Genomic DNA, 26,142 nt, shown 5'->3' on the forward strand with positions numbered 1-26,142 from the left:
AACTTAAACCCATGTGTTCTAGTTTTGAGCCCACCTAACCTAAAGGAAAAGGTCGCCAGCTGCTCACCTCATCCACGCCCCTCGTGATTTTTATAAATCTCCATGAAGTTACCTCTCAGTCTTTGACTCTCCAGATAAAATAGCCCGAGCCTATTCAGCCTCTCCCTGTAGCCCAAATCCTCCAATCCTGGCAACGTTTTTTGTAAATCTTGTCCAAACCTTCTCAAGTTTCACAACATCCTTCCTAGAACAGAGTAATTCAAACTGAAAACAGAATTCCAGAAGTGGCTTATTCAATGTCCTGTCCAGCCACAATATGGCGTCCCAGCTTCTGTATTCAATGCATTGACCAATAACGGAGAGCGTTAATGGAGTCCCATTTGCCAACGGTTCACCATCATCCCTCTAAATCCTCCCTCTTCATGTACCCAAACAGATGCCTTTTAAAAGCTGCAATTGTACTAGCCTCCACCCCTTCCTCTGGCAGTTCATTCCATACATGCAACGCCCTCAACATGAACAAGATGCCCCTTTGATCCCTTTTAAATTTTTTCCCCTCTCACCTTTTTATTGCACTCATCATACATGATGGAGTGTCCTTTCCGAGTTTTCACGTCGCTCGTCGACAAAAGACAAACCCCTATCCAGCGAAACCACAGCTGAATGATCTAAAATGGGAACGATAAAACAAAAAAGGTAAAAAAAGTTAAAATAATAATGCGAAGCAGAATCTCAAGCGAGGACAAAGATGAGCTAGGATTATTTACCGTATTGACTAGGTAACCACTCATCATTTGTTGTGTATAGCGTGCCCTGTTGATTAAACTAACACCAGATTACCCCCCACCAATTACCTAAGTGATCTAAAATACTACAACTTTATTACTAAAACAGAAAAAATTAAAATATTAAACTAAAAATTAGTTAAAACCAACTAAGAACTATAGAAGCATTAAAAACATTAAAAACCTTAAGATTTCCAACCTAAAACTTAAATAAATCGAAGGGAGTTATTAAGAGTCCATAAAAGTCCGGAGGAGCTCGAGAGTCAATGACAAAGACAAGTTTGCGACATTCTGTGCAAAGGATTTAAACTTCGCGATCCCGAGGGTCTTCATCAAATCTGAGTTCTTTGAAAACCATTTCCCTCGGGCTCCCATCACAAACCCATAGAAGGATACTTTTCCTTTACCGATAAGGTCCATTATCTCCTTCTCAAGCTGTTGATATTTCTTCGTCTTTTCGTCCCAGGCCCCTTCGAGGGAGTTTATTTGGAGATCAGACCTAACTGTTACATCTATGACAATTATCTGCTGCTCCTTCGCCACGATGAGGTCCGGTATCCAGAGTTTCCCGGCCTCATCCTTAATGCTAGGTTCCACATATATTGTCCACCCGTATTTCTTGATATATTTAACTAACTCCTCAACTATTCTGTTGTGTCTCTTAATCCTCATATTTTTAACAAAGGGACACCAACCAGAAATATGTGCTATTGTTTCCGAGGGATCATTACATCTTCGGCAACTTTTGATGTTAAATGGCCTGCCATACGATAATGTCGCCCTTGTTGGATATAAATTCGTTCGTAATAACAGTGAATTAATCACTTTGGACGTTCTCATAGAGTCTGTCCTCTTCAACCAGTTATTGGAGATACTATCGTTCTTGTAGTAGTGTGCCCCTGCCCCTTGACAGGGGAGGGCCATCCATTTCTGTACTTCTATAGTTCTCCAACTTGCGTAGTTAGAACTCGCAAATTCTTCCATCCCTTCGTCTTCTTCCATAATGGTATCTCCAACATTCGACCCTTGATTGATACACGGATTCCAGATGTTCTCCAATACCTTTAAACTACTCATTTTCCGCATCTTCTCCTTCACACTACTGCCTTCAAAATAAAATGAGGCATGTAGTATTTCATCCGTCGAATTCTGTAGTGTACCATACTTCCTCAGAATCGAAATCGGTATGAATACTGACAGACGATTTAATGCCAGGCCACCATCACGGGCTTTTGCATAAAGCACCCCGTCCGTAATAGATTGAGGAAGATGTAAGATTTCCTTCACCGCATTTTTAATAATATTATCTAGTTTACTAAGATAGTTAAGAGAAACTTCCGCTAAAGTGAGATAAAAATACAGTCGAGGGAAAAAGTATGTTTTTAAGATCCCAAGTTTCTGGCCAGGTTTTAGAGGGGACCTTTTTAAATTCTCCACCCATTCCTCTAACTGCTTTTCCCATTCGGTGTTACTGACTCCCACCCATGGGTCAATTTTGGCCCCAAGATACTTGTCAGTAGCACCCTGTTCTATAAACTGTATAATCCCCCCATTAATACTCCAATTTACTACATCGTTATATATAAAAGTTTTATTTTTATGGGTAAGATAAAAGCCCTTGGTTTTATTAATATTAATCCCCATTCCGGTATTATTACAAAATTTCTCCACTATTTTCAAATTGCACACCATTCCCTCATAAGTTTCACTAATCAAGGCAATGTCATCTGCGAACGCAAACGCTGCGCAGTGACAACCATTTCCATCCTCCCCAAGGAATATTCCTTTTTGTTTCTCTTCAATTGTGCAAAGTAAAGGATCCATAACTATGTTAAATAAAATTGGTGATAAAGCATCACCCTGTTTTACCCCCCGTAAAATGGGAATATTCCCAGTTTTACAGTTAGAACCCTCTACTTGGGTAGAATTATTATCATATAAGTCTATTATCAATTTAATAAATAATACCGGAAGGTGAAGCCTTCTTAATGCAGTAATAATTAATTTGTGTCCTATCGTGTCAAAAGCTTTTGCCAAGTCTATAAAGACTACAGCTAAATTTTTCTTCCTCTTCTTGACACCTTTCATAATATTCTCAAGGATTTTAATATTTTCCTTGCATCCTGAGATACCGGACATAAAACCTTTTTGACGTTTGTTTAAACTTATTACCTTATTAAGCCTACCTGCCACGATTTTAGTAAAAAGTCTGAGCAGGATTGGCCCGATAGTTATTGGCCTCCAATTATCTATATCTTTAAGTTTATCTTCACTGCTCACTTTTGGGATTAATACTGTTCTACTAGTTTTTAACCTATCTGGGATCCTGCCACTTTGTAGCCAAATGCTATACACCCTAGGCAGTATTAAATTATCTTTATTAAAGACTTTAATAATCTCCTTTAACGTTACCCCATCTGGTCCTGCGGCGGTGTTCACGTCCATCGCCCTTAAGGCCTGATCGACTTCTTCCACCGTCACAGGACCAGATGGAGCAACATCCATGGATTCCTCTCTTTGATTTTTGTATTTGGCAAAACCCCTTAAACTATTTTTCTCATTAATAGTCATTAGTTTTTTCTTTAAAATATTCCTCCAGTTCCTTCTCGCTTAGGGGACATTTACTATTAACCGGGGCTCCCATTAAATTTCTTGCCAAATACTGCCTTTTACTTTTATACAAGACTTGTGCCTCTTTAAACTTCCCTTTTTTCCCACTATATCTCTTTAAAGCATTGTTTACCTTCCTATCTTTCTTTCGTCCATTCTCCTTAGTTTTGGTTTTTATTCTATTATTACCACTTATTTTACTCTTCCTATCATCCTCCTTCCTCTGTCCTAATTTACCTACAATCTCCCCCATAATCTTATTAAACTCTTTGCAACCATTTTTACCCTTCTTCAGGTCTTCCTCCATTATTTTTTATCAAATCTGTAATTGAGCTATTTGGACATTCCCTAACATCAATGATGTCCTGATTCTCCTCTTCTACGCTCCTATCGGGTATCAGGTCACTTTCAATTCTATCATTATCCTCTCCTTCCTCTTCATCAATACTGTTGGGGAGCTCCTCTAAATTTAAATCCTTCTTACTAGATTTATTTTTCTTGTTTATTAATCGTCTCTTGTCTGATATTTGTTTTGCAGTTTTAGACCCCATCCTATCCGTTATCAACTTATTAATGTTCCTGCAACCACTAAATTCAGAATCCAATTGTTGCAGCATTTCAGTTTCCTCTCTGGACCATATACCCCTTTTATTTCCATCGTTATTCCCTATTTTATCCGCCTTACTCCCTTTCCTTTTCTCATTTCTTAAACTAGGGTGTGCATGCCTTTCATGCTGTCCCAGACCTCTGGCCGATTTAAATTTTAATGAGCACAGCTCACATTGAAAGGGTTTCTCTGAATCTTCCTCTACATTCCTATCATTAACGTTACTACAAATACCTCTACTACCATCCCCATCTCTTTTACATTTCGGATAGTGGCACGCTACTGCCTGATAACTACCCTCCCATTTACATTTGCTACACCTTATCCTAACCGATTTAATCCCTCGACATACTTTTAAATGCTTTCTAAATAACCCAGTAGTATTGTAGATGTTATTACAATAACTACATTTAAAATCTTCTATAGGGTAATTAATTATAATTTCTAATTTATTAGTTTCTCTATTGGACGGGTGGTATAATCCTACCCTCATCTTCCCCCTCTTGTCTCTCTAAAACTCCACTTCGATTAAAATTAAAGGGCCCTTTAAAATTCGAATTAAAAATGATCCGGCTCTTAAATGGACTTGGCTGTAGAGGGGCCTTCTCTCCCAGCACTGTTTTTCGAATTTTGTCACTATTCTGGACTATCTTAAAGGTTTCCTCGTGCCTGCCCGAGGACAACCTTGCTGGAATAATTCGTAGGGTCTCATCCGTCTGTGTCTGAATTGAGACGGATTGTACATTCCGATATTGGCTCGCACACTTTACACACGGAGCCGCCAAAAGCCACCGTGCGGGGCGGTTATTTACCCGGTCTCCCACCCAACCGGATACTTTGGTATCAGCCATAACGCCTTCGCCAAAATTTTGTTTCCCGTAGACCGACAGGTCACCAGCCGTCTCGTATCTTTTCTACCAGGTCGTATTAGCCGAACTATATCGAGTAATGCTCAGACAACGGTTAAAACGATCAAGCCGCCGTGGCGCAAAGCACCAGTAAAATCAGGTTAAAACCAAAGATAAAATCGATGGTAAAACACTGATAAAACTAGACTAAAACGCCACTAAAACAGTTAAAATCGCCCCCGTCAAGAGCTTCCTCGTATAGTCCGTTGCCAGGGGGAACCACGAGGAGGTTCGACCTAACTTTGCACTCGGTAAAATACGTAAAAACGAATGCAAAGGTGATTACGCAGACACCGGTCTGAGACCAAAAGCATAAAAACACTGTAGTCACATCCCCCCTTAAGCCTGTACCCTCTAGTTCCGGACCCACCGAACTTGGGAAAAAGTCCCTGACTGCTCACCTTATCCTTGCCCTTCATGATTTTAGAAGATCACCTCTCAGCCTCCAAATCTCCAGGGAAAATAGTCCCAGCCTATTCAACCTTTCCCAATAGCTCAAACCGTCCATCTCCAGGAAAGTCCTTGCAAATGTTTTCTGAACCCTTTCAAGTTTCTCAACATTATTCCAAGAACAGGGAGATTGGAACTGACAACAGAATTCCAGAAGGGCCTTCATCAGTGCCCTGTCCAGCCACAATATGACATCACAACAGCTGCATTCAATGCATTGACCAATAACGGGGAGCGTACCAAATGCTGCATTCACTCCCCTGCCTACCTGTGACTCTACTTTCAAGGAACTATGAACCTGCACTCCAAGGTCCCTTTGTTCAGCAACGCTCCCCAGGACATTACCATTAAGTGTATAAGCCCTGCCCTGATTTGCCTTTCTAAAATACAACAGCTCACATTTATCCAAATTGAACTCCATCTGCCATTCCTTGCTCCAGTGGCCCATCTGATCAAGATCCTGTTGTATTCTGAGCTAACCTTCTTCACTGTCCATGACATCTCCAATTTTGGTGTCTTCTGTAAACCTACTGACCATACCTCATATATTCACACCCAAGTCATTTACTTAAGGGCCCAATATCCATCCTTGCAGCACACTGCTGCTCACAGACCTCCAGTCCGCAAAGCAACCCTCCATCATCATCCTCTGTCTCCTACTTTCAAGGCAATTTGGTAATGGCTTGCTCTCCCTGCATTCCATGTGATCTAACCCTGCTAACCAGTCTGCTTTGTGGAACCTTGTTGAATGTCCATATAAACAACATTCACTGCCCGGCTTAATCAATTTTCTTTGTCACTTCAAAACAGTCACTCAAGTTAGTGAAACACAATTGTGCATGTACAAAGCCACAGTGAGTCTCCCTGATCATTCCTTACCTTTCCAAATAGATGGATATCCTGTCCCTCAGAATCCCTTCCAACAACTTGCCTGCCACTGATTCAGGCTCACTGTTCTCTTGTTCCATGGCCTCTCCTTACCACCTTTTTAAAATAATGGCACCTCACCTGTCGTTATGAACGATACAAATATCACAGGAGAGGCCCAACAATCAGTTCCCTAGATTTCCAGAAAGTTCCAGGATACACCTGATCAGGTTCCAGGGCTTTATCCACCTTGATGCGATTTAAGACATCCAGTCCCACCTCCTCTGTAACATGGACACTTTTCAAGTTATCACTGTTTATTTCTCCAAACTCTCAAGCTTCCATATACTTCTCCAGTAAAAATGACGAGAAATATTTGCATATATTTCACACCCTCTGTGGGTCCATAGGCAGCCTTGTTGACCTTTAAGGAGTCACGTTGTCTGGTCCAGTTAATCTTTTGTCTGTGATATATTTGTTTCATCTCTTTGGATTCTATTCCAGGACATCCCAGAAAGGCCTACTTCACGGACCATAATTTTCCCCTGACTAGATCAACAATGCCTTCCAACACATACCCTCCACTTCCCGCACCTCTGCCTTTACCCCACCCCTCCAGCCACAATAAATAACATAACCCTGTGGTCTTCACCTTCCATCCCAATAATCTTCAGATACAGTGCATTAACCTCTGTTATTTCTGCTACCTAAAGTCAGACACCACCACCAGAGACATATTTCCATCCCCAACCCTATCTGTGTTCCGCAGAGACCATTCCCTCTGCACCTCCCATGTTCGGTCCACACCCTCCCACCAACGCACGCTCCACACCCTTGACCCTCCCTTGCTGCCATGGGAGATGTAAAACATGCGGCCACGCCTCCCTCTGACCAAGACCCCAAAAGGATCTTTTCACATCAGGCAGAGATTTGCCTGCACATCCCAAAACCTCATCTACTGCATCTAGACACTATGGAAAATTCAACATGGTTCATCCAACTAACCTACACATCTTTGGACTGTGGGAGGAAAATGGAACACCCTAAGGAAATCCTCACAGACACTGGGGAGAATGTGCCACCTTGAACACAGATAGTTGCCCGAGGCTGGAATCAAACCCAGGTCCCTGGTGCTGAGGAAGCAGCGCTAACCACTGAGCCACAATACTGTGGGGTCTTCGGTGCTGATGTGCTGCCCCACTGATACCTCAGTCACTCACCCTGCCTCATTTCCTAAGAGGCAGTGATGATGTAGTGAAATTATCACTAGACAGTTAATCCAGAGACCCAGATAACGTTCTGGGGACCCGGGTTTGAATCCCATCACAGCAGATTTTGGAACGTGTATTCAATAAATATCTGGAAAAAATAATCTAGTGACGACAAGGAATCCATTGTTAATTGTTGGAAAAACCAATTTGGTTCACTCATGACCTTTAGAGAAGGAAAATGCCATCCTTAGCTGGTCTGGTCTGCATGGGACTCCAGACCTATAGCAATGTGTCTGCTCTCTGGGTAAATGCAGCAATAAATGCTGTCCGAGCCAGTGACAGCCTCATCCTGTGAATGAAGAAAACACGTCAGGTTTTGTTCCTTCTCTAGTAGGAACATCCTACAAACTGATTTTGAAATGTTCTCGTACACACTGAACAAATACCTTTCCATCCAAGCCCTTAACACAACAGCACTCCGAGGCTATGTTAGTAAAGTTAAAACCACTTATCATTGCATCCATATTATTCTTACAGATAACTGAGGTCTCCTGGTAAAATTGTGTCTCAATTCCCAGCTGACTATTGGGAGAGAGTCTATAATACAATCCCAGTAAGATGGTCATTCCTTTCTTATTTCTCAGTACCAACCAAATAACTTGCCTGGAGGTATTCCCAGGAATATCCTCCCGAACCCAGCCAGAATGCTATCCCTAATCAAAGATGCCGCTCCCCCGCTCTGTTTCTCTCTTTCTATCCTTGCTATAGCATCTATACCCTGGAACATTAAGCTGCTAGTCCTATCCATCCCTGAGTGATGCCTCTGTAATTGCTGTAATATCCCAGGCACATGTTCAAAACCATACCCTGAGCCCACCTGCCTGACCTGTCAGGTCTCTTGCACTGAAATAAATGCAGTGCAACTGGTCCGTCCCACCTCATTCTGTGACTTGCTCTTGCCTGCCTTGACAGTCTGACCGGTGAACAGTACCAGCCTCAGACTCACCTCTTTTCTCACTATCTCTTTAGGTTTACCCCGACTCCCTCACTGGTTTAATGCCTCCCAAGTGGCACTAGCAAATCTCCCTGCTCGTCAGGACCCCATGCTTTCCCCTTCCTCTGCAATTGGTACCAATGTACAATGTCCTCCCAATGGTTAATATCCCTTTTGAGAATATTCTGCTCCCTCTGAGAGACACTGGCACCAGGGCAGCACCACCCCATTCTGATGTCTCACTGTCAGCTGCAGAAACGGCAGACTGTGCCCCTGACTAGAGAGTCCTCTATCACCATCGATCGTATGGAACTGGATATACCTCATTATGTTAGAAGCCAGTCTCAGTCCCAGTAACTTGGCTGTCAGTGCTACATTCGCCTGAAAGTCTATTACCACCTACATTTTCCAAAACACTATACTTGTCTGAGATGGGGATAGCCGCAGGAGTCTCCTGCAGTACCTACCTACCCCTCCTAGCTTTCCTGGACGTAACCCATCCACCTGACTGTATCTACAAAATCCTGCAATCCTGAGACTGCCACCTATCGAATTCCCGAGCTCCTATCAATTCGTCACTGCCTTTAATCACTCCTCCACCAATCCATGCGATCCAATAGGATTTGCAATCACACTTCCTGCAGACATGATCATCAGGATCATTGAAACTCTCCCTAATCTCCCATATCCGACAGGAACAGCACGCCACTCTACAACAGGCCATCTCTCCGCCTTAACAACCTACAGACCAAGACAAAGGCACAGTCTTACTGCTTGATAAATACTGCCCGAGAATAACTTAATGCTTACGTTTCATATCTTAAACATTTAATCAAGAGACCGTAAGACATTAAAAAGAAATCCTCACCTGACTCATGATTGTAGATTTAATAAAATAAAACTGACTAAGATTGATATTTGAAGAGACTGAAACTCACTGAGCTGATCCCCAGCTCTGAGTACTTCCAAGGGGGAGGTCCTCTGAGGGCAGCTGTGAAATGTCACTGTTTCTCTTCTCTGCCCACTCCATTAACTTCACAGCAAGTCAGCTTAGAGAGGTCATTGCTTGGTTTTATTCACTTGGGGTTGCCTTTGCTGCCCAGACTAGTATTTATTGTCCCCCTTTACTTGTCTTGGAGAAAGTGGTGGTTAACCGCCTCCCTGAAATGCTGCAGTCCATGTACACCACAGTGATGTTTGGACAACAATCCCCCTCTGGCCCCACAACCGTCCCTGTCTCTGGAAGCCCCTCCCCCTTCAGAAATTACATTTCTGTGGCATAAGATTTTTATTTGGATTCATTTTTGTTTAATAAACTCCCTCCCCCCACTAAAAAAAAGTGAAATATTTCGCCCCCAAACAAATCTGTTGATTGACCTTTTGGAGAGGCCGACACATGGACGTTGCAGTATTTTATCTCAAATTGTACACGTAGAATGACAGAACATTCTTTTAAACATTGCTAAAAAGGGAGGCAATGGCTTAATGGTATTCCTGCCAGATGAGTGACATGTGCAATGTTCCGAGGATTAGGGATAGAATCCCAACATGGCTGATGGTGGCATCGGAATTCAATACAATCTAGAGTGAAAAGGCGAATGATCATCATGAAACTATTGTCGATTGTTAGAAAACCCATCTGGTTCACTCATGTCCTGTAGGGAAGGAAACTGTCATCCTCACCTGGTCTGGCCTACATGTGACTCCAGACCCACAGCAATGTGGTTAACTCTCAACTGCCCTCAGGAAAAATACATTAAAAACTGTTAACAAATACCCCGCAGGTATCACTTAAAAACTGACTGTTCCCATTGGGAACACGTGAATTTCTGAACGGCCTGAACTAAAACGGAGTTTCAGCTTCACCTTCTCCCTGTCTCCCCTCGCTCTGTTTTCATCTAACTCCAAAACACTCATTGAGCCAAGCAGCCCTCACAGTGCAGCCCTGTCATTGTCATTGTCTGCTCACACCTACACTGCCCTCAGCCTCCTGTACTGTTCCAGTGTATCTCAATGGGAGCTCAGGGACAGCACCTCATCTTTCAATTCAGCCCTTTGTAACCCCAGAGTCAACATGGACCTCAGCAGTTTCTGAATGAACAGACAGTTGTCAGAATCTGAAACATTCCACCTGAAAAGGTACTGGAATTTGAGTCCAAAAGGACTTTTAATGGGAACATTGCAGGTAATTGAAAATATGAAGTTTACAGGTTAACATCATGAAGTGGGTGATTGGGTCTAATCTGAGAGTTCTTACAATGAGATGAGGTATTATTTGGATAAATCTGTACTCCCTCTCAGGGCAATATCTCCTTCCTCAGCTGCAGGGCCCAGAACAGAGCACACACCCAAAGGGTGATCCAACCACGATTTTGTACATCTTTCCGCTTTACAAAAATATTGGAGATATTTTCCCACAAACAGAACAAACCTTTCTCCTTCCACAGTTAAATGCCAATGATATTCAGATCCTGATGACTCCATTGACTGTAAAAACTTACTTTTGAGATCCCAACGTCAATTATTCTGATTTAATATCCTATGAAATGAATTCACAAAATACTCAGTCAATACAGGAAGAATATAAAGACATACTTTTTTCTTGGTATGTGCTTGATGTGTAAATGCCTCTCTTTAAATCGTACACACCCGCCCCATCCTAGGAAGGGGACATGTCCATGCCCCTCACTGTACCTTGCCCCCAATAAAGATGGCGGCCATATCCCAGGACCTATCACCGCCTGAGGGCCACAGCCATTTTCCCATCTGCTGCAAACTCGGAAAAGAGTTTCTAATTCAGACTAACAACCCGCACAGAGTGTAATTAAAACTTCCCAGTCTAAAGTGACTCATTATCTCCCTGTCTCCGAGGCCACTCTCCCCTTCCATGTTTGCCTCTCCCACATTCACCAACGGCCGAGTCACGTGACACTGCAAAGGCGGAGTTACTGGTGACGTGTCATCCCACTGGCCACGCCCCACATTCACTCCCATTGTTTGGATGACCAGCTGGTTCCACTTGGTCCAACAGTCCCACCCCCTTTGCCTATTGGTCCGAAGCTTCCACCAATCAGCTGGACCCCATTGTGAGGTCAGTGGTGGGATCCTCCCCCTGCCTGAATCAAACCCGGAAGGTGGATGGATGGTGTCAATCAGGAACAACAAGCAGGAGGTGCTGGGAAAGCTCAGCAGGTCTGGCAGCATCTGGGAACAGGAATCTGTCCAGTGGGCCCTTCCTCAGAACCGATGGGAGCTGGGAAAATTAGGATCCTGACAGTGTGGAAACAGGCCATTCGGCCCAAAAAGTCCACAGCGTCCCTCCGAATGGTATCCCACCCAGACCCATTCCACTACCTGACCCTATTACTATATATTTCTCCTGACTAATGCACCTAACCTACACATCCCTTAGCATTATGGGAAATTTAGCTTGGCCAATTCAACAAATCTGCAGATCTTTGTACTGCAGGAGATAGGGGTTAAAGAGTAAATAATGGGCAGGTACAGAACCCAAAGAGAGACCAGTACATTTGGAAAGACAAAGGAGTGGATTATGATCAGGCTGGGATGGTGCATAGCTGTTAATGGAGGGGACAGGAACCGGTGTCTGGCAGCATCTCAGTGGTGGTAATGGAAATGGCAGAAGATGATCCACATTTTGCTGCAAAAACAGACCCCGAGCTTCCAGCTGCCTGTCACTTTAACACACGAGCCTTTGAAACCCATACATCCAACTGCAAGGATAGAACCCTCCCTAAGTTCTTACCTTCCACCCAGATACAACACATCATCCTCTGCCATTTCTACCACTTACAATCAGACCCCACCACCAGACTCTTAAGGAGTTTGACAGGATAAATCGTGACAGGATGTTTCCCATCATGGGGGAGTCTGAAACCAGCTTCTGGGTCAGTCACGGAATCAAGGGTTCCGCTTCAGATTCATCAAGTTTAAGGCGACACCGACGCGGGTAAGGGGTTTCAGTAGCAATGGAGCTGGGGGAGGAGGAGACAAACAACGTTTCAGAGATTGGAATTCCTGGTGTTAGTGATTGTGTAGATACCTGATCAGAAGGTCAGCTTGGGGTTACAGATATGAGAGCAATATTACAAAGAGTGTAATTCTGCCTCAGAGTTCTCAGGGAGAGCGAGGGGCTCAGCAGTAAGGGAAAGGAATTTGTAAGGCAATGGGTTTAACCATTATAATGCTTCATTGGAGGAAACTGCACCTAATTGAGTAGTGGGAGGGTGCTAAGCAGTTTGATAACTGAGTAACAGTGGAGTAATGGAGAGAGATGATGGGGAGGGAGAGCTCTGCAACAATTACTGACTGAGCTGGTCCGGTCCTAAAGGATATAGCTGCTCAACTGAGTCTGCAGCAGGTTGTAAGGGAACCAACAAGAGGGAAAAACATACTTGATCTCATTGTTATGAATTGACCAGCTGCAGATACATCTGTCCATGACAGTATCGGTAGGAGCGACCATCACACACTCCTTTTGGAGACAAAGTCTTGCCTTAAAGTTAAGAAAAATCTCCATTGTGTTGAGTGGCACTATCACTATTCTAAATGGGATAGAATTTGAAGAGATGTTAGATCTTAAACCGGGTACCTCTGAGGCACTGTGGGACATCAACAGCAGCAGAACTGTACTCCAGCACAATCTGTAATCTCATGGGTTTGTACATCCCGCTCTCACCCATCACAACGGACAGGAAAGGAGGGCATGCCATGAGCAGCACCAGGCATACCTAAAAATGAAGTGCCAACCTGGTGAAGCTACCAAACAGGACCATCTGCATATCAAACAGCATCAGCAGCAAGCAATAGAGTGAAGTGATTCTACATCCAATGGATCAGATCAGAGCTCTGCAGTTCTGCCACACCCAGTTGTGAACGGTGATGGACAATTAAACAACTCACTGGAGGAAGCATCACAGATATCCCCACCCTTACTGATGGACGGGCCTCACATATACAAGCACCAGATACGACAACAGCATTTGCTCCAGAACTTGCCACCCACCAAGCCAAGTACCGCTCCAGCACTGGCATCGAACAACAATGTAGAACAGGCATGTTCAACACAAAAACACAGGGCAATCCAATCCAGGAAATTTCCCTCTATCAGTCCACACTCGATCAGCAGTAAAGTGATGGAAGATGTCACCAACAGGGCTACCACGCAGCAGCTGCTCAGCAACAGCCAGCTGAGTGACACTCATTCTCGGCTCCACCAGGGCCACTCAGCTCCCGATTGTGTTACTGCCCTGATTCACAACCTGACAACCAGCTGAATCCCAGAGGTGAGGTGAGGGGGACAGCCCAGTCCCACTCCAACACCACTATTTCTAGCTGATTCTACCCTTGTCTCAGCTCATATACTCTCATCCACCTTGTGTTATCTCCAGGCTTCAGTAGCTAAACACACTCCTGGCCAGCTTCCCACATTCAATCTCCCTGTCATCTCAAGAAAAACTAAATGTCTGCTACCCTAGTACTCCTTTGTACCAAAACTTGTTGAACCTTCAAAAAGCTCCTATTCATAATCAACAGCATAGAGCCACAGAGATGTACAGCATGGAAACAGACCCTTCAATCTAACCTGTCCATGCCGACCAGATATCCCAGCCCAATCTAGTCTCACCTGCCAGCATCCGGCCCACATCCCTCAATTTAAAATTCTCACCCTTGATGTAATTCCTGGGTGTGATCATCCCTAGCTCGCTGTATCTCACACCCTTTGAGACCCCGACAACCCATTCTGTTCGAGACTCCCAATGATCTGTTAATTCATTACCTCACCTGTGTGGCTGCTTTTACAGTTGCCAAAACAACAAGGTCTGAAATTCGCAGCCAAAGCCTCACAGGTCTGCTTTCCTCCTTTAAGACATTCCTCAAAATCTGCTTATTTGGCAATGCTTTTGGTCACCTGACCTAATATCATCCTTCTCTGGCCTTATGTCTAAAGTTCCCAATAATATTTTTGTGAAATTATAAGCAGGATAATGTAACTACAAACTGTTCTTGATTTGGACATTATCTTCAAATCATCACTGTTGCTGTAATGAATAATCTATAACATCTATTACCCAACCACATTGTGGGAGCACCTTCACCACACAAACTGCAGCTGTACAAGAAAGTCAAACATCACCCTCTCCCCAGGCAACAGGGCTTTGGCATTAATCACTGGGATCTGTGGAAGGAGAAACACAGTTGATGTTTCAGGGAGTGCAAAACGGATTACAGGGAATGAAAATGGTGCAGAATTTGAGAGTCAGAAATGGAAGGAAAATACACTTGCTTATTGGAAAAAGGAATTCTTGACTGTCAAAGATTTTCCAGAAAAATATTAATAAGCAGCACATGGTCAGGGGCTGGGCGGCAGTGAAAAGTTAACTTACTAAAATATCTGTAAAAGTTATAGTAAAATACTAAACAGACCAAAGATACACCCATTGTTCGAGACTGAGGAAGCTAGATATTAACAAAGTGGTCATGAGGGAGCCCAGAGATGAAGCAGAACAGTGTAAGTTGTTATGATCTCACAGTCATAGAGATGTATAGCACCGAGAAAGACCCTTCGGTCGAACTCACCCATGCCAACCAGGTATCTAAACCTAATCTATTCCCATTTGCCAGCACTTGGCCCATATCCCTGTAAATGCTTCCTAATCATATCATGTATCTTTTTAGATGCCTTTGACATGTTTTAGTTGTACGAGTCTCCACCACTTCTTCTGGCAGCTCACTCCACCCACTGCATGAAAGAATTGTCTGTTAGACCCCTTCGAAATTTTATCCATTCACCCTAAAGTAATGCCCTCTTCATCTGGACACCACCACTCCGGGGAAAACACCTGGTTCATTTACTCTATCCATGTCCCTCATGATTATATAAACCTCCATAACATCACCGCTCAGACTATGGCACTCCAGGGAAAACAGCCCAGCCTTTTATGCCTCACCCCGTAGCTCAAATCCTGCAACCCTAACAACATCCTTGTAAGTCTTTTTTGAAACCTTTCAAGTTTCACAGCACCCTTCTGATAGGAGGCAGGCCAGAATTCCACACACTATTCCAAACGTGGCCTAACAAATGTCCTCTACAGCAACATGACCTCCCACATCCTGTACTCAATGCTCTAACCAATAAAGGAAAATATACTGAACACCTTCTTCATCATCCTATCTACCTGTAACTTGACTTGCAAGGACTATGAACCTGCAGTCCAAGGTCTCTTTGTTCCGCAAACATCTCCAGGGCCTTGCCATTCAGTGTATAAGTCCTGTCCTGATTTGCTTTTCCAAAATGCAGCACCTCACATTTATCTAAATTAAACCCCATCTGATCAATATCTCAGTGTAATCCGAGGTAACCTTCTTCATTATCCACAATACCTCCAATTTTGTATGACCTGCAAACTCATTTACGATACCAAATCATTTAAATGAATAATGAAACAAATCCAGAAATAAACACCCATTTCTCTGAGTTTGAATGTGCTCTGTGTAAATCCTGCCCAATGAATCTGTACCAGAGAAAGGCTGCACATGCGCCTGGCTGCACCTTGCCCCCTACAAAGCTGGCGGCTCCGCACGTGTCCAGTGAATTCTTGCCCCAAATAAAGATGGCGGCACGCACCCATGCCTGCAGCCACACTGAGGCAATTCCCCGTTTTCTGAAAATACGAGACTGGGATGTTCATATTTGTGTTTTCCGATGTGCACATTTTGTTTGTAAAACCTCTCCGCTCACACAGAACCTCTCTCACCTCCTGCGGTTCCACAGACAGCCTTGATGTTTGCGGGTACCTATTCTCTGCCTGGTTACTCGTTTGTCCTTAGTGTGTTTGTACAATCACTTTGGATTCTCCTTAAACCTATTTCCTAAAGCTATCTCATGTCCCCTTTTTAACCTCCTGGTTTACCTCGAGTGTACTCCTACTGCCCCTATACTCCTCTCGGGATTCACACAAACCCAGCTCTCTGTACCTGCCATATGCCTCCCTCATTTTCTTGACCAGGTCCTCAATTTCTCTCAACAGGCAGCATTCTCTACACCTCACAGCCTTGGCCTTAACAGGAACATACTGTCTATATACTCTCATTGTCGCAGGCCTATGGAGGCAATAGCAGATGAGGACAGAGAAACAATCATTCCCAGTAAAGAGGCAATGTTGGGAAAGATAACAGCCTCAAGGTAGCTGGGTCTCCTGGCCCTGATGGAATGCATTCGAGGGACTAAAGGAGATGGGGGCGGGGGGAATAACAAATAGACCTCATGATAATTCACTAAAATTTGTTGGATTCTGGGATGGTTTGGACAGACTGGAAGCTGCAAATTGGCACCACTATTTTTCAAAAAGGACCCGTTAGCTTCACTTCTGTAGTGTAGAAAATGTTTGAATCTCTCAAGGAAGTAGTGGTGAGGTATCTGGGTAGAAATTGTCTCCTTTAGCAGACACAGCATGGATTCATGAAAGGCAGGTCATGTCTAACACATTTACTGAAATTATTTGAGGATACGACGAGAGCGTTGGACAAGGCGGACTCGGTGGAGGTGGTGTACCTGGATTGCCAGAAGGTATTCGATAAGTTGCCACACAAAAGGCTGCTGTATAAGGTAAAGATGCACAGCATTATGGGTAATGTATTATCATTGATACAGGATCGGTTCACCAACGAAAAATAAAGAATGGGGATAAATGGGTGTTTGGATTAGTGTTGACACTACAACTGTTTGCAATTTACACAAATGTTTTGGACTTGAGGACCAAGTGTACGGTGTCAGAGTTCACATTTGATACAAAGATGAGCAAAGTAATGTCTGCAGAGGCCACTGTCAGTCTGCATAGGGATACAGATAGGTTACGTGAGTGGGTAAGGATCTGGCAGATGGAGGTCATCCATTTTGGTCGGACTAACAACAAACTGGATGATGAAATGGTGAAAACATGCAGCAGGCTGCTGTGCAGAGGGAGCTGGGTGTCCTTGTGCATGAATCACAGGAAGCTGGTTTGCAGGTACAGCAGGTAATTAAGGCAGTGAAGGGAATATTGTCCTTCATTGCTAGAGGGATGGTTATGCTGCAGCTGTACAGGGGGCTGGGGAGGCCACACCTGGAGTACTGTGTACAGGTTTGATCCCCTTACATTAGCAAGGATGTACTGACACTGGAGGGAGTACAGAGGAGGGTCACTAGTTTGAGTTGGGAGTTGAGAGGGTTGGCGTATGTGGAGAGATTGAGAAAACTGGTTCTATCGTCATTATAATTTAGAAGAATGGGAGGTTGGAGAGGAAACAAATAAAATTATGAAGGGAATAGAGAAGATAGAAGCAGGGAGGCTATTTCCACTGGGGGCAGGTCAAACTACAGAGCATTACCTCAAAATAAGGGGAGCAGATTTAGGACTGAGTTCAGGAGGAGCTTCTTCAGCTAAAGGGTTGTGAATCTGTGGAATTCCCTGCTGAGTGCAACATTTGACGTTATCAACTTGAATGCCTTTAAGGCAAAATGTGAATATGTGAACAGGAAAGGAACTAAGGGTTATGGTAGGAGAGCAGGAATGTGGAGCTGAGGCCATGAAAAGATCAGCCCTGTTCTTATTGAATGGCAGAGCAGGCCGGAGGGACCAGATGAAAGTTCTTGCCTTGTGCAATCAAAATTGGCCTTTGTCCAATTCAGAACCTTAGCTTTTAGATCTGGTATATTATTTTCTGTAACTATTTTAAAACTAGTAGAATTATCAGAGACTTGCAACAGTGTGGAAGCAGGTCATTCAGCCCATCACATCGATACTGACCTGGAGAGCCTCCTAACCTCCCTCGGTAACATTGTCTTTCTGAAGGCCATCCAACCTGCACATCCCTGAACATTATGGGCAATTCAGCCTGGACAATCCACCCAACCTACACATCCCTGAACACTGTGGGCAATTCAGCCTGGATAATCCAACCTATCCTGCACATCTTTGGACTGTGGGAGGAAACCAGAGCACTCACACGAAATCCATGCAGAAAACTCCAATAAGGTGATCATCCCTTTCTTATTTCCCAGTTCCACCTAAATAACTTCACTGGGCGTACTCCCAGGAATATCTTCCCTAAGCAAAAATATAATGCTATCCCGAATCAAAAATGCCACTCCCCCTCCTCTCTTGTCCCCCTTTCTATTCTTCCTATAGCATCTATACCCTGGAACATTAAGCTGCCAATCTTATCCATCAGAGTGATGCCTCTGTAATTGCTATAATATCCCAGTGCCATGTTCAAAACCATACCGAGCTCATCTGCCTTCCCTGTCAGGCCTCTTCTGTTGAGGTAAATGCAGTGCAACTGCTCAGTCCGACTTCATTCTGTGCCTTGCCCTTGCCTGCCTTGACTATTTGATTTCTGAACTGTACCAGCCTCAGACATACCTCTTTTCTCACTATCTCCTTGGGTAACACCCACTCCCTCACTGGTTTAATGCCTCCCAAGTATCAGCAGCAAATCTCCCTGCCTCGATATTAGGCACCTTCCAATTCAGGTACAATCCATCCTTCTTATGCAGGTCAATTCTACTCCAGAGGAGATCACAATGATCCAAAAAATGTGAATCCTTTTCCCCTGCACCAGCTCCTTAGCCACTCATCCAGCATCTCCTCCTCCTCTGTAATATGGACATTTTTCAAGATGTCACCATTTATTTCCCCACATTCTATATCTCCCATGTACTTCTTCACAGTAAACACTGATGCAAAATACTTGCTTTCTATCTCGCCCATCGCCTGCAGCACCACACAATGGCTGCCTTGCTGATCTTTGAGGGTCTCTATTTTCTCCCTAGTTAGCCTTTTGTTCTTCATGTATTTATAAAAGCCCTTTGGATTATCCTTAACCCTATTCACCAAAGCTATCTCATGTCCCTTTTTTGCCTCCTGATTTCCCTCTTAATCATACTCCTACTACCTTTATACTCAAAAGGACTTTTTGGATTGGAATAAATGCAAAATATAACATCCTGACAAAACAAATGAGAATGAGGGTGGGACTTACACTCAATAAAAGTAGGGCCTTGAGTAGTGATATGGGAACAAAGAGACCGAGGGCTTCACGTCTTTGAAGTTTGTGTTATATGCAGACAGGTGGTTAAGAAGGCGCTTAGCACACTGACCTTCATTGTTCAGACCTTGGAGTACAGGACTTGTGACGTTATGTTGAGGATGTACAGGACGTTGGGGATGCCTCTTCTGGAATACTATGTCCAGTTCTGGTTGTGCTGTTATAGGAAGGATATTATTAAATTGGAGCAGGTTCAGAAGAGATCTACCAGCATGTTGCCATGAATGGAGGGATTGTGTTCTAAGGAGAGGCTGGATAGGCTGGGAATTTTTTTTCACTGGCGTGCACGAGGTTGAGGGGTGACCTTATTAGAGGTTTATAAAATCAGAAAGCGTTTAGATAAGGGGGATAGCCGGGGGAGAGGGGGATTCAAAACTCGGGTGCATTCATTTTGAGAAGAAATGAGAAAGATTTGAGAAAAGACATTAGGGTTTTTAAAAAAATTATGCACGTGAAATGAACTTCCAGAGGAAGTGGTAGCTGTGAAGGCAATTACAATCTTTGAAAGACATTCAGAGAAGTACATAAATAGGAAATATTTGGATGGATGTGGACCAAGCGGAGGCAGTTACAATTAGTTCAGTTTGGAATTATGGTCGGCATGGACTGGTTGGACCACAGGGCCTGTTTCCTTGCTGTATAACATTATGACTCTAATCCTCACTAACTCTAAATTCCTCCATCCTTAACTCTCCCAATCGCTGTCACCTCATCCACCCTCACAACTTTTTCTTATTTATATAATTCCTCACCAGCCACAGAACGCTCCCTATCTCATGTCCTCCAGTTTCTCAAATCTCTGTGATATGTGCCTTTCTTTAGTTCCAGCCTTGAGTCTGCCCGCATTAACTACGATTGGTTGGACAACCTGGTCCTCCAGTACTGCCCTCTGGTCCTATTGGCCTGCGCTGACATCAATCATCCAGGGCCCATTGTGAGGTGAGTGGTGGGATCCTCTCTCTCTCTCTCTGCCCTGGGATGAGCTTCAACATTCACAGTCAATAGGGCAGTGTCACAGAGCACAGAGGCTGGGGGCTATTCAGCCCATTGGGGCTGTACCCTCTCCCTCTGGAGATGCTGCAAATCTTTCCCAATTCCCTTCCCATTTTCCCATGGCCCCCGAAATCTTCCCTTAAAATGTAAAATTCCAAATCTGTTTGAATAACTGCTGAGTCTGTCCAGCTGCCATTCAGACTGTTCCAGATGCTCAGAACATACTGAATAAAATAATGTTCACATATTGACATATTATTTGCTAATTACCTGAAAGTAGTTACTAAAATTGTGACATTGTTAACAATTCCCCTCTCTCTGCAAATGAAAATATCCTAGAAACAAATTTGTACTGGGTCAAAATCCTTGCTTAACCTTCTCAGCTCCAAGGACAATTATCTGTGCTTCTGCTAGCTCTCCACAAAAGAGGAACACATCTTATCTTCATTTATTAGTGTCATAGAGATGTACAGCACAGAAACAGACCTTTGGTCCAATTTTTCCATGCCAACCAGGAATCCTCAACAAATGGAGCCCCATTTGCCAGCAATTGGTCCGTAGCATTTGAAACCCTTCCTATTAATGTACCCAATCGGATGCCTTTCAAATGTTGTAATTGTATCAGCTTCCAATCCTTCATCTGGCAGCTCAGTCCACACACACACACCACACACAGCTTGAAAACTTTGCCCCTTAGATCCGTTTTAAATCTTTGCCCTCTCAACGCAAGCCCATGCGATTTTGTTTTGAACCCACCTAACCTGGGGGGAAAGACCCTGGCTGTTCACCTTATCCACGCTCCTCATGACTTTATAAATCTCCATGAAGTCACCTCTCAGTCTTTGACTCTCCAGGGAAATTAACTCCGGTCTATTCAGCCTCTCCCTGTAGCCCAAATCCTCCAACCCTAGCAAAGACTGTGTCAATCTTGTCTGAACTCTTTCAAGATTCACAACATTCTTTCCAGAACAGGAAATTTCGAACTTAAAACAGAATTCCTGCAATGGATTAATCAATGTGCTGTCCAGCCTCAACTTGACGTCCCAGCTTCTGCACTCAACGCATTGACCAATAAACATAAGCATACCAAACCCCACCTTCACTAGTCTGCCTATCTGTGACTCTACTTTCAAGAACAATGAACCTGCACTCCATGGTCTCTATATTCAGCAACATTCCCAAGGACTTTACCATTAAGTGTATAAGTCCTGCCCTGATTTGCCTTTCCAAAATCCAACAGCTTACATTTGTCTAAATTGAACCCAGTCTGCCATTCCTCGCCCCAATGGCCCATCTGGTCAAGATCCTGTTGCATTCTGAACTAACCTTCTTCACTGTCCACTACACCTGCAATTTTGGTGTCTTCTGTAAACCCACTGACTATATCTCATATATTCACATCCAAGTCAATTATTTAAGGACCCAATATCCATTCCTGCAGCACACTGCTGCTCACAGGCCTCCAGCCCACAAAGCAACCCTCTTTCACCACCCTCTGCCTCCTACCTTCAAGCCAGTTTTGTATCCAAATGGCTAGTTCTCCCAAAATTTTATGTTATCTATCCTTGCTAACCAGTCTGCTTTGTGGAACATCATTCAGTGTCCATATAGACAACGTCCACAGTCTGCCTTCATCTTTGTCAGGTCTTCAAAAAAAACTCAATCAAGTTAGAGAGAGAAATAATTTCCCACACACAAAGCCATGTTAACTACCCCGAATCATTCCTCGTCTTTCCTAATACATATAAATCCTGTCCCTTAGAATCCCTTCCAACAACTTGCCTGCAACTGACTTCAGGCTCACTGTTTTCTTGTTCCCTGGCCTTTCCTTACCACCTTTTTAAATAATGGCACATGTCTTCCAGCACCTCACCTGTCACCAATGATGATATAAATATCTCAGGGAGGGGCACTGCCATCACTTTCCTAGCTTTCCACAAATGTCTGGGATACACCTTAACAGGTACCAGGAATTTATCCACCTTGCTACGATTTAAGACATCCAGTACGACCTCCTCTGTAATATGGTTAGGAGGCGGGCAGCAGTGGACAATTCATTTACAGAAAAGGTCTGTGAACAAAATAGTAAGTTACTAAACAAAGCAAAAATACACTCAGACTGAGGAAGCTAGATAATGAACAAGTGGACATCAAGGAGCTCAGAGGCGAATCAGAGCAGTGTTCACTTTTATGATCCCACAGTCAGAGATGTCTAGCACCGAAACAGACTCTTCAGTCCAACCCTTCTATGCCAACCAGATATTCTAACCTAATCTATTCCCATTTGCCAGCACTCGGCCGGCATCCCTCTGAACCCTTCCTATTCAAATGCCTTTGAAATGTTACAATTTTTGTTGCCCTTTAGGCTCCTGTTGAATTTCCCCCTCACACCCTAAACCTATATCCTCTAGTTCTGGGCTCTACCCCCCCCCCCCCGGGCTAAACACCTTGTTTATTTACGCTATCCATGACCCTCAAGATTAGAGAAACCTCTTCAACATCACACTCCAAGGAAAATGGCCACAGCCTACTATGCCTCTCTCTGCAACTCAAATCCTCCAACCCTGGCAACATCCTTGAAAATCAATTCTCAAACCTTTCAAGTTTCAGTGCCTCCTTCTGATAAGAGGGAGACCAGAAATGCACACAATATTCCAAAAGTGGCCTAACCAATGTCCTGTCCAGCTCCTTTACTCAACACTGACCAATAAAGGGATGCATACCAATTGCCATCTTCACTGTCCTATCTACCTGTGACTCTACTTTCAAGGAACTGTGAACCTACATTCCAAGGTCTCTTTGTTCAGCAAGACTCTCCAAGACCTTACAATTCAGTGTGTGAGTCCTGCTCGGATTTGCTTTTCTAAAATGCTGCACCTCACATTTATCTAAATTAAACCCTATCTGCCACTCCCCAGCCCATTGGCCCATCTGATCAATATCCCATTGTATTCTGAGACAACCTTTATCACTGACCACAATACCAACAATTTTGGTGTCACCTGCAAACTTACTAACTGTACCGCCTTTATTCACATCCAAATCATTTACATGAATGACGAAACAAATCCAGAGAGAAAAACAAAAATCCATTTCCCTGGGTGTGAATGTGCTCTGTGTAAATCCTGCCCCATGACTCTCTATCAGGGAGAGCTGCACATACTCCCCTCTGAACTTTGCCCCCTACAAAGATGGCGGCTGCACGTGTCCAGTGAATCGTTGCCCCGAATAAAGATGGCGGCGCTTACTCGAGTCAATCGCGAAATTAGGCATTTTCCGGTTTACTGCAAAAACGAGACTGTAAGTTTCAAATTTGTCTTTTCCGATGTGCACCAAATGTTCGCAAAACCTCTCAGCCCAGACCAACACCATTTCCCTCCCGCTTGCTGCTGTTTATTCCTTTCCTTACCGACAGCTCTCCGCCCGCACATCTGCCCTGGCCGCGAGGATGATCACGTGGTATAATCAAGTCCCGCCTCTCATTCACTCTGATTGGTCGGAGGGCCAACCGCCTCGCCAGGTCCTCCAGCCCCGCCCCTGTCCTTCCATTGGTCCGCCGCTGACATCAATCATCCGGGGATCTTTGTTGCCTGGAGCATGCGCACTGCTTCCTGGCTTTTGTTGCTGTTCATAAGTTACAAGAGTGAGGGACAAAGTTAAAAACACACAACCACCTGATGCAGCAGCAGCAGCGCTAGTGCTTCCAAATAAACCTGTTGGACTATAACCTGGTGTTCTGTGTATTTTAATTTTGTCCATCCTAATCCAACACTAGCACCTCCAAGTCACGAGTGAGGGAGGAATGTATAACATAAGAACTAGGAACAGGAGAAGGCCATCCTGCCCTTTGAGCTTGCTCTGCCATTCAACAAGATCGTGGCTGATCATTTCGTGGACGCAGAACCATTTATCCAAGTTCTCACCATATTCCTTAATTAATTATTTCTTTTTTTAAAAAAAGCTACCTTAGCTTTAAAAACGTTTACTGAACGAGCATCAACTACTTCTCTGGGCAATGAATTCCATTGAGGTTAAGAAGTTCCTTCTCAATTCATTCCTAAATTTGCTGCCTCTAATCTTGAGTTGATGCCCCCTTGTCCTAGATTCACCTGCCAGTGGAAACATCCTCTCTACTTCTATTTTATCCATTTCATTCATTATTTTATATGTTTCTATTCTTCTGAATTCCAATGAATATAATCCCAATCTACTCAGTCTCTGTTAAGCCAAAACCCTCAACTCTGAAATCAACCTAGTTAACTTCCTCTACACCCCCTCTAGTACCAGTACATCCTTTCTCCACGAAGGAGATAAAAACTACATGGAGTACTCCAGGTGTGGCCTCACCAACACCCAATACAGCTGGAACATAACCTCTGCTTTTCAGCACAATCCCTTCAGCAAAGAAGGACAAAATTGCATTTGCCTTCTGAATTGATTGTTATACCTGGTGACCAACCTTCATGCAGAAGGATACTCAGGTGCCTCTGCTTAGCAAATAATGCAACTTTTTAAAATTCAAGTAATAATCTGTTTTTAATTTACTCCAACCAAACAGTATGACATTACATTTATGAACATTATATTCCATATGACCGACCATTGCCCACTCACTCAATGTATCTATGTTCCTCTGCAAAGTTTCACAGTCCTCCGCACACTTTGTCCTGCTACTCATCTTAGTGTCATATGCAAACTTTGACACCCTACATGTGGTCCCCAACTCCAAATCATCTGTATCAATTCTAAAGATTCGCAGTCCCAACACTGTTCCCTGAGGCACACCACTAGTCACTGATTGCCAGCCAGGATAAGATGCATTTATCCCCAGACTTTGCGTCCTGTTCGTCAACCAATCTTCTATCCATGCTAATACTATACCCCTAATGCCATGCCCCCTTATATTATGCAACAGCCTCTTGAACAGCACTTTGTTGAAGGTCTTTTGGAAATCCAGGTACACAGTATCCACTGGGTTCCCATTGTCCACCTTGCTCGAAATGTCTTCATAGAATTCCAAAAAAATTTGTTAAGCATGACCAATGGGACAATTTCTATCGAGTCCCTGCTATTTCTTCCTTGATAATAGATCAAAGCATCTTTCTCACGCCAGAGAAGAAGCTATCTAGGGTATAATTACCCATCTTTTGTCCACCTCCTTTTTAAAACTGTGGCGTCACTTTTGCTGCTTTCCAATCTGCGGGAATGCCACGAAGTCCAGTGAATTTTGGAAAATTACTGTCAGTGCATTTGTTATTTCTCCTGGGATACATTCTGTCACGGCCAATAGAATTTTCTATTATTAGCTCAATTACCTCCAACAGTCCAAAACTAGCTGTTCTGTAATAATGATAGCTTCCAAATCCTCATCAACCTTTGTCTCTTTGTTAATTACTGGAAAGATATTATATCTTCCACTGTGACATCCCATAACTAAATGCTCCTTCTCTTTTTCCGAAGGACCAACATTTACTTTAGCCACTCTTTTCTCATTATGTATGTTTATAGAAACATTTGCTATCTGTCTTTGTAGTCTGTGCTAGTTTATTTTTCTCATGTTCTATCTTACATATCTTTGTAGCTCTTCTGTGGCTTTCTGTTGACCTTT

General features: G+C 43.6%; 1 long non-coding RNA gene across 2 annotated transcripts; it reads right to left on the reverse strand.

Moving 5' to 3' along the window:
- Window positions 1–569: 569 nt before the first annotated feature.
- On the reverse strand, window positions 570–23,989 carry LOC132813378 (uncharacterized). Of its 2 annotated transcripts, XR_009644053.1 has the most exons (4): window positions 23,944–23,989; window positions 19,594–19,698; window positions 14,525–14,631; window positions 570–668 (listed from the first exon to the last, which is right to left on the reverse strand). It is a non-coding gene; the product is annotated as an uncharacterized LOC132813378 (long non-coding RNA). The 2 variants fall into 2 exon arrangements; XR_009644054.1 differs by lacking the exon at window positions 19,594–19,698 and having other exon boundaries at window positions 23,944–23,987.
- Between the last annotated feature and the right edge of the window lie 2,153 nt (window positions 23,990–26,142).

This window comes from Hemiscyllium ocellatum, unplaced genomic scaffold (genome assembly GCF_020745735.1).
Source record: "Hemiscyllium ocellatum isolate sHemOce1 unplaced genomic scaffold, sHemOce1.pat.X.cur. scaffold_3623_pat_ctg1, whole genome shotgun sequence".
Lineage (NCBI taxonomy): Eukaryota > Metazoa > Chordata > Chondrichthyes > Orectolobiformes > Hemiscylliidae > Hemiscyllium > Hemiscyllium ocellatum.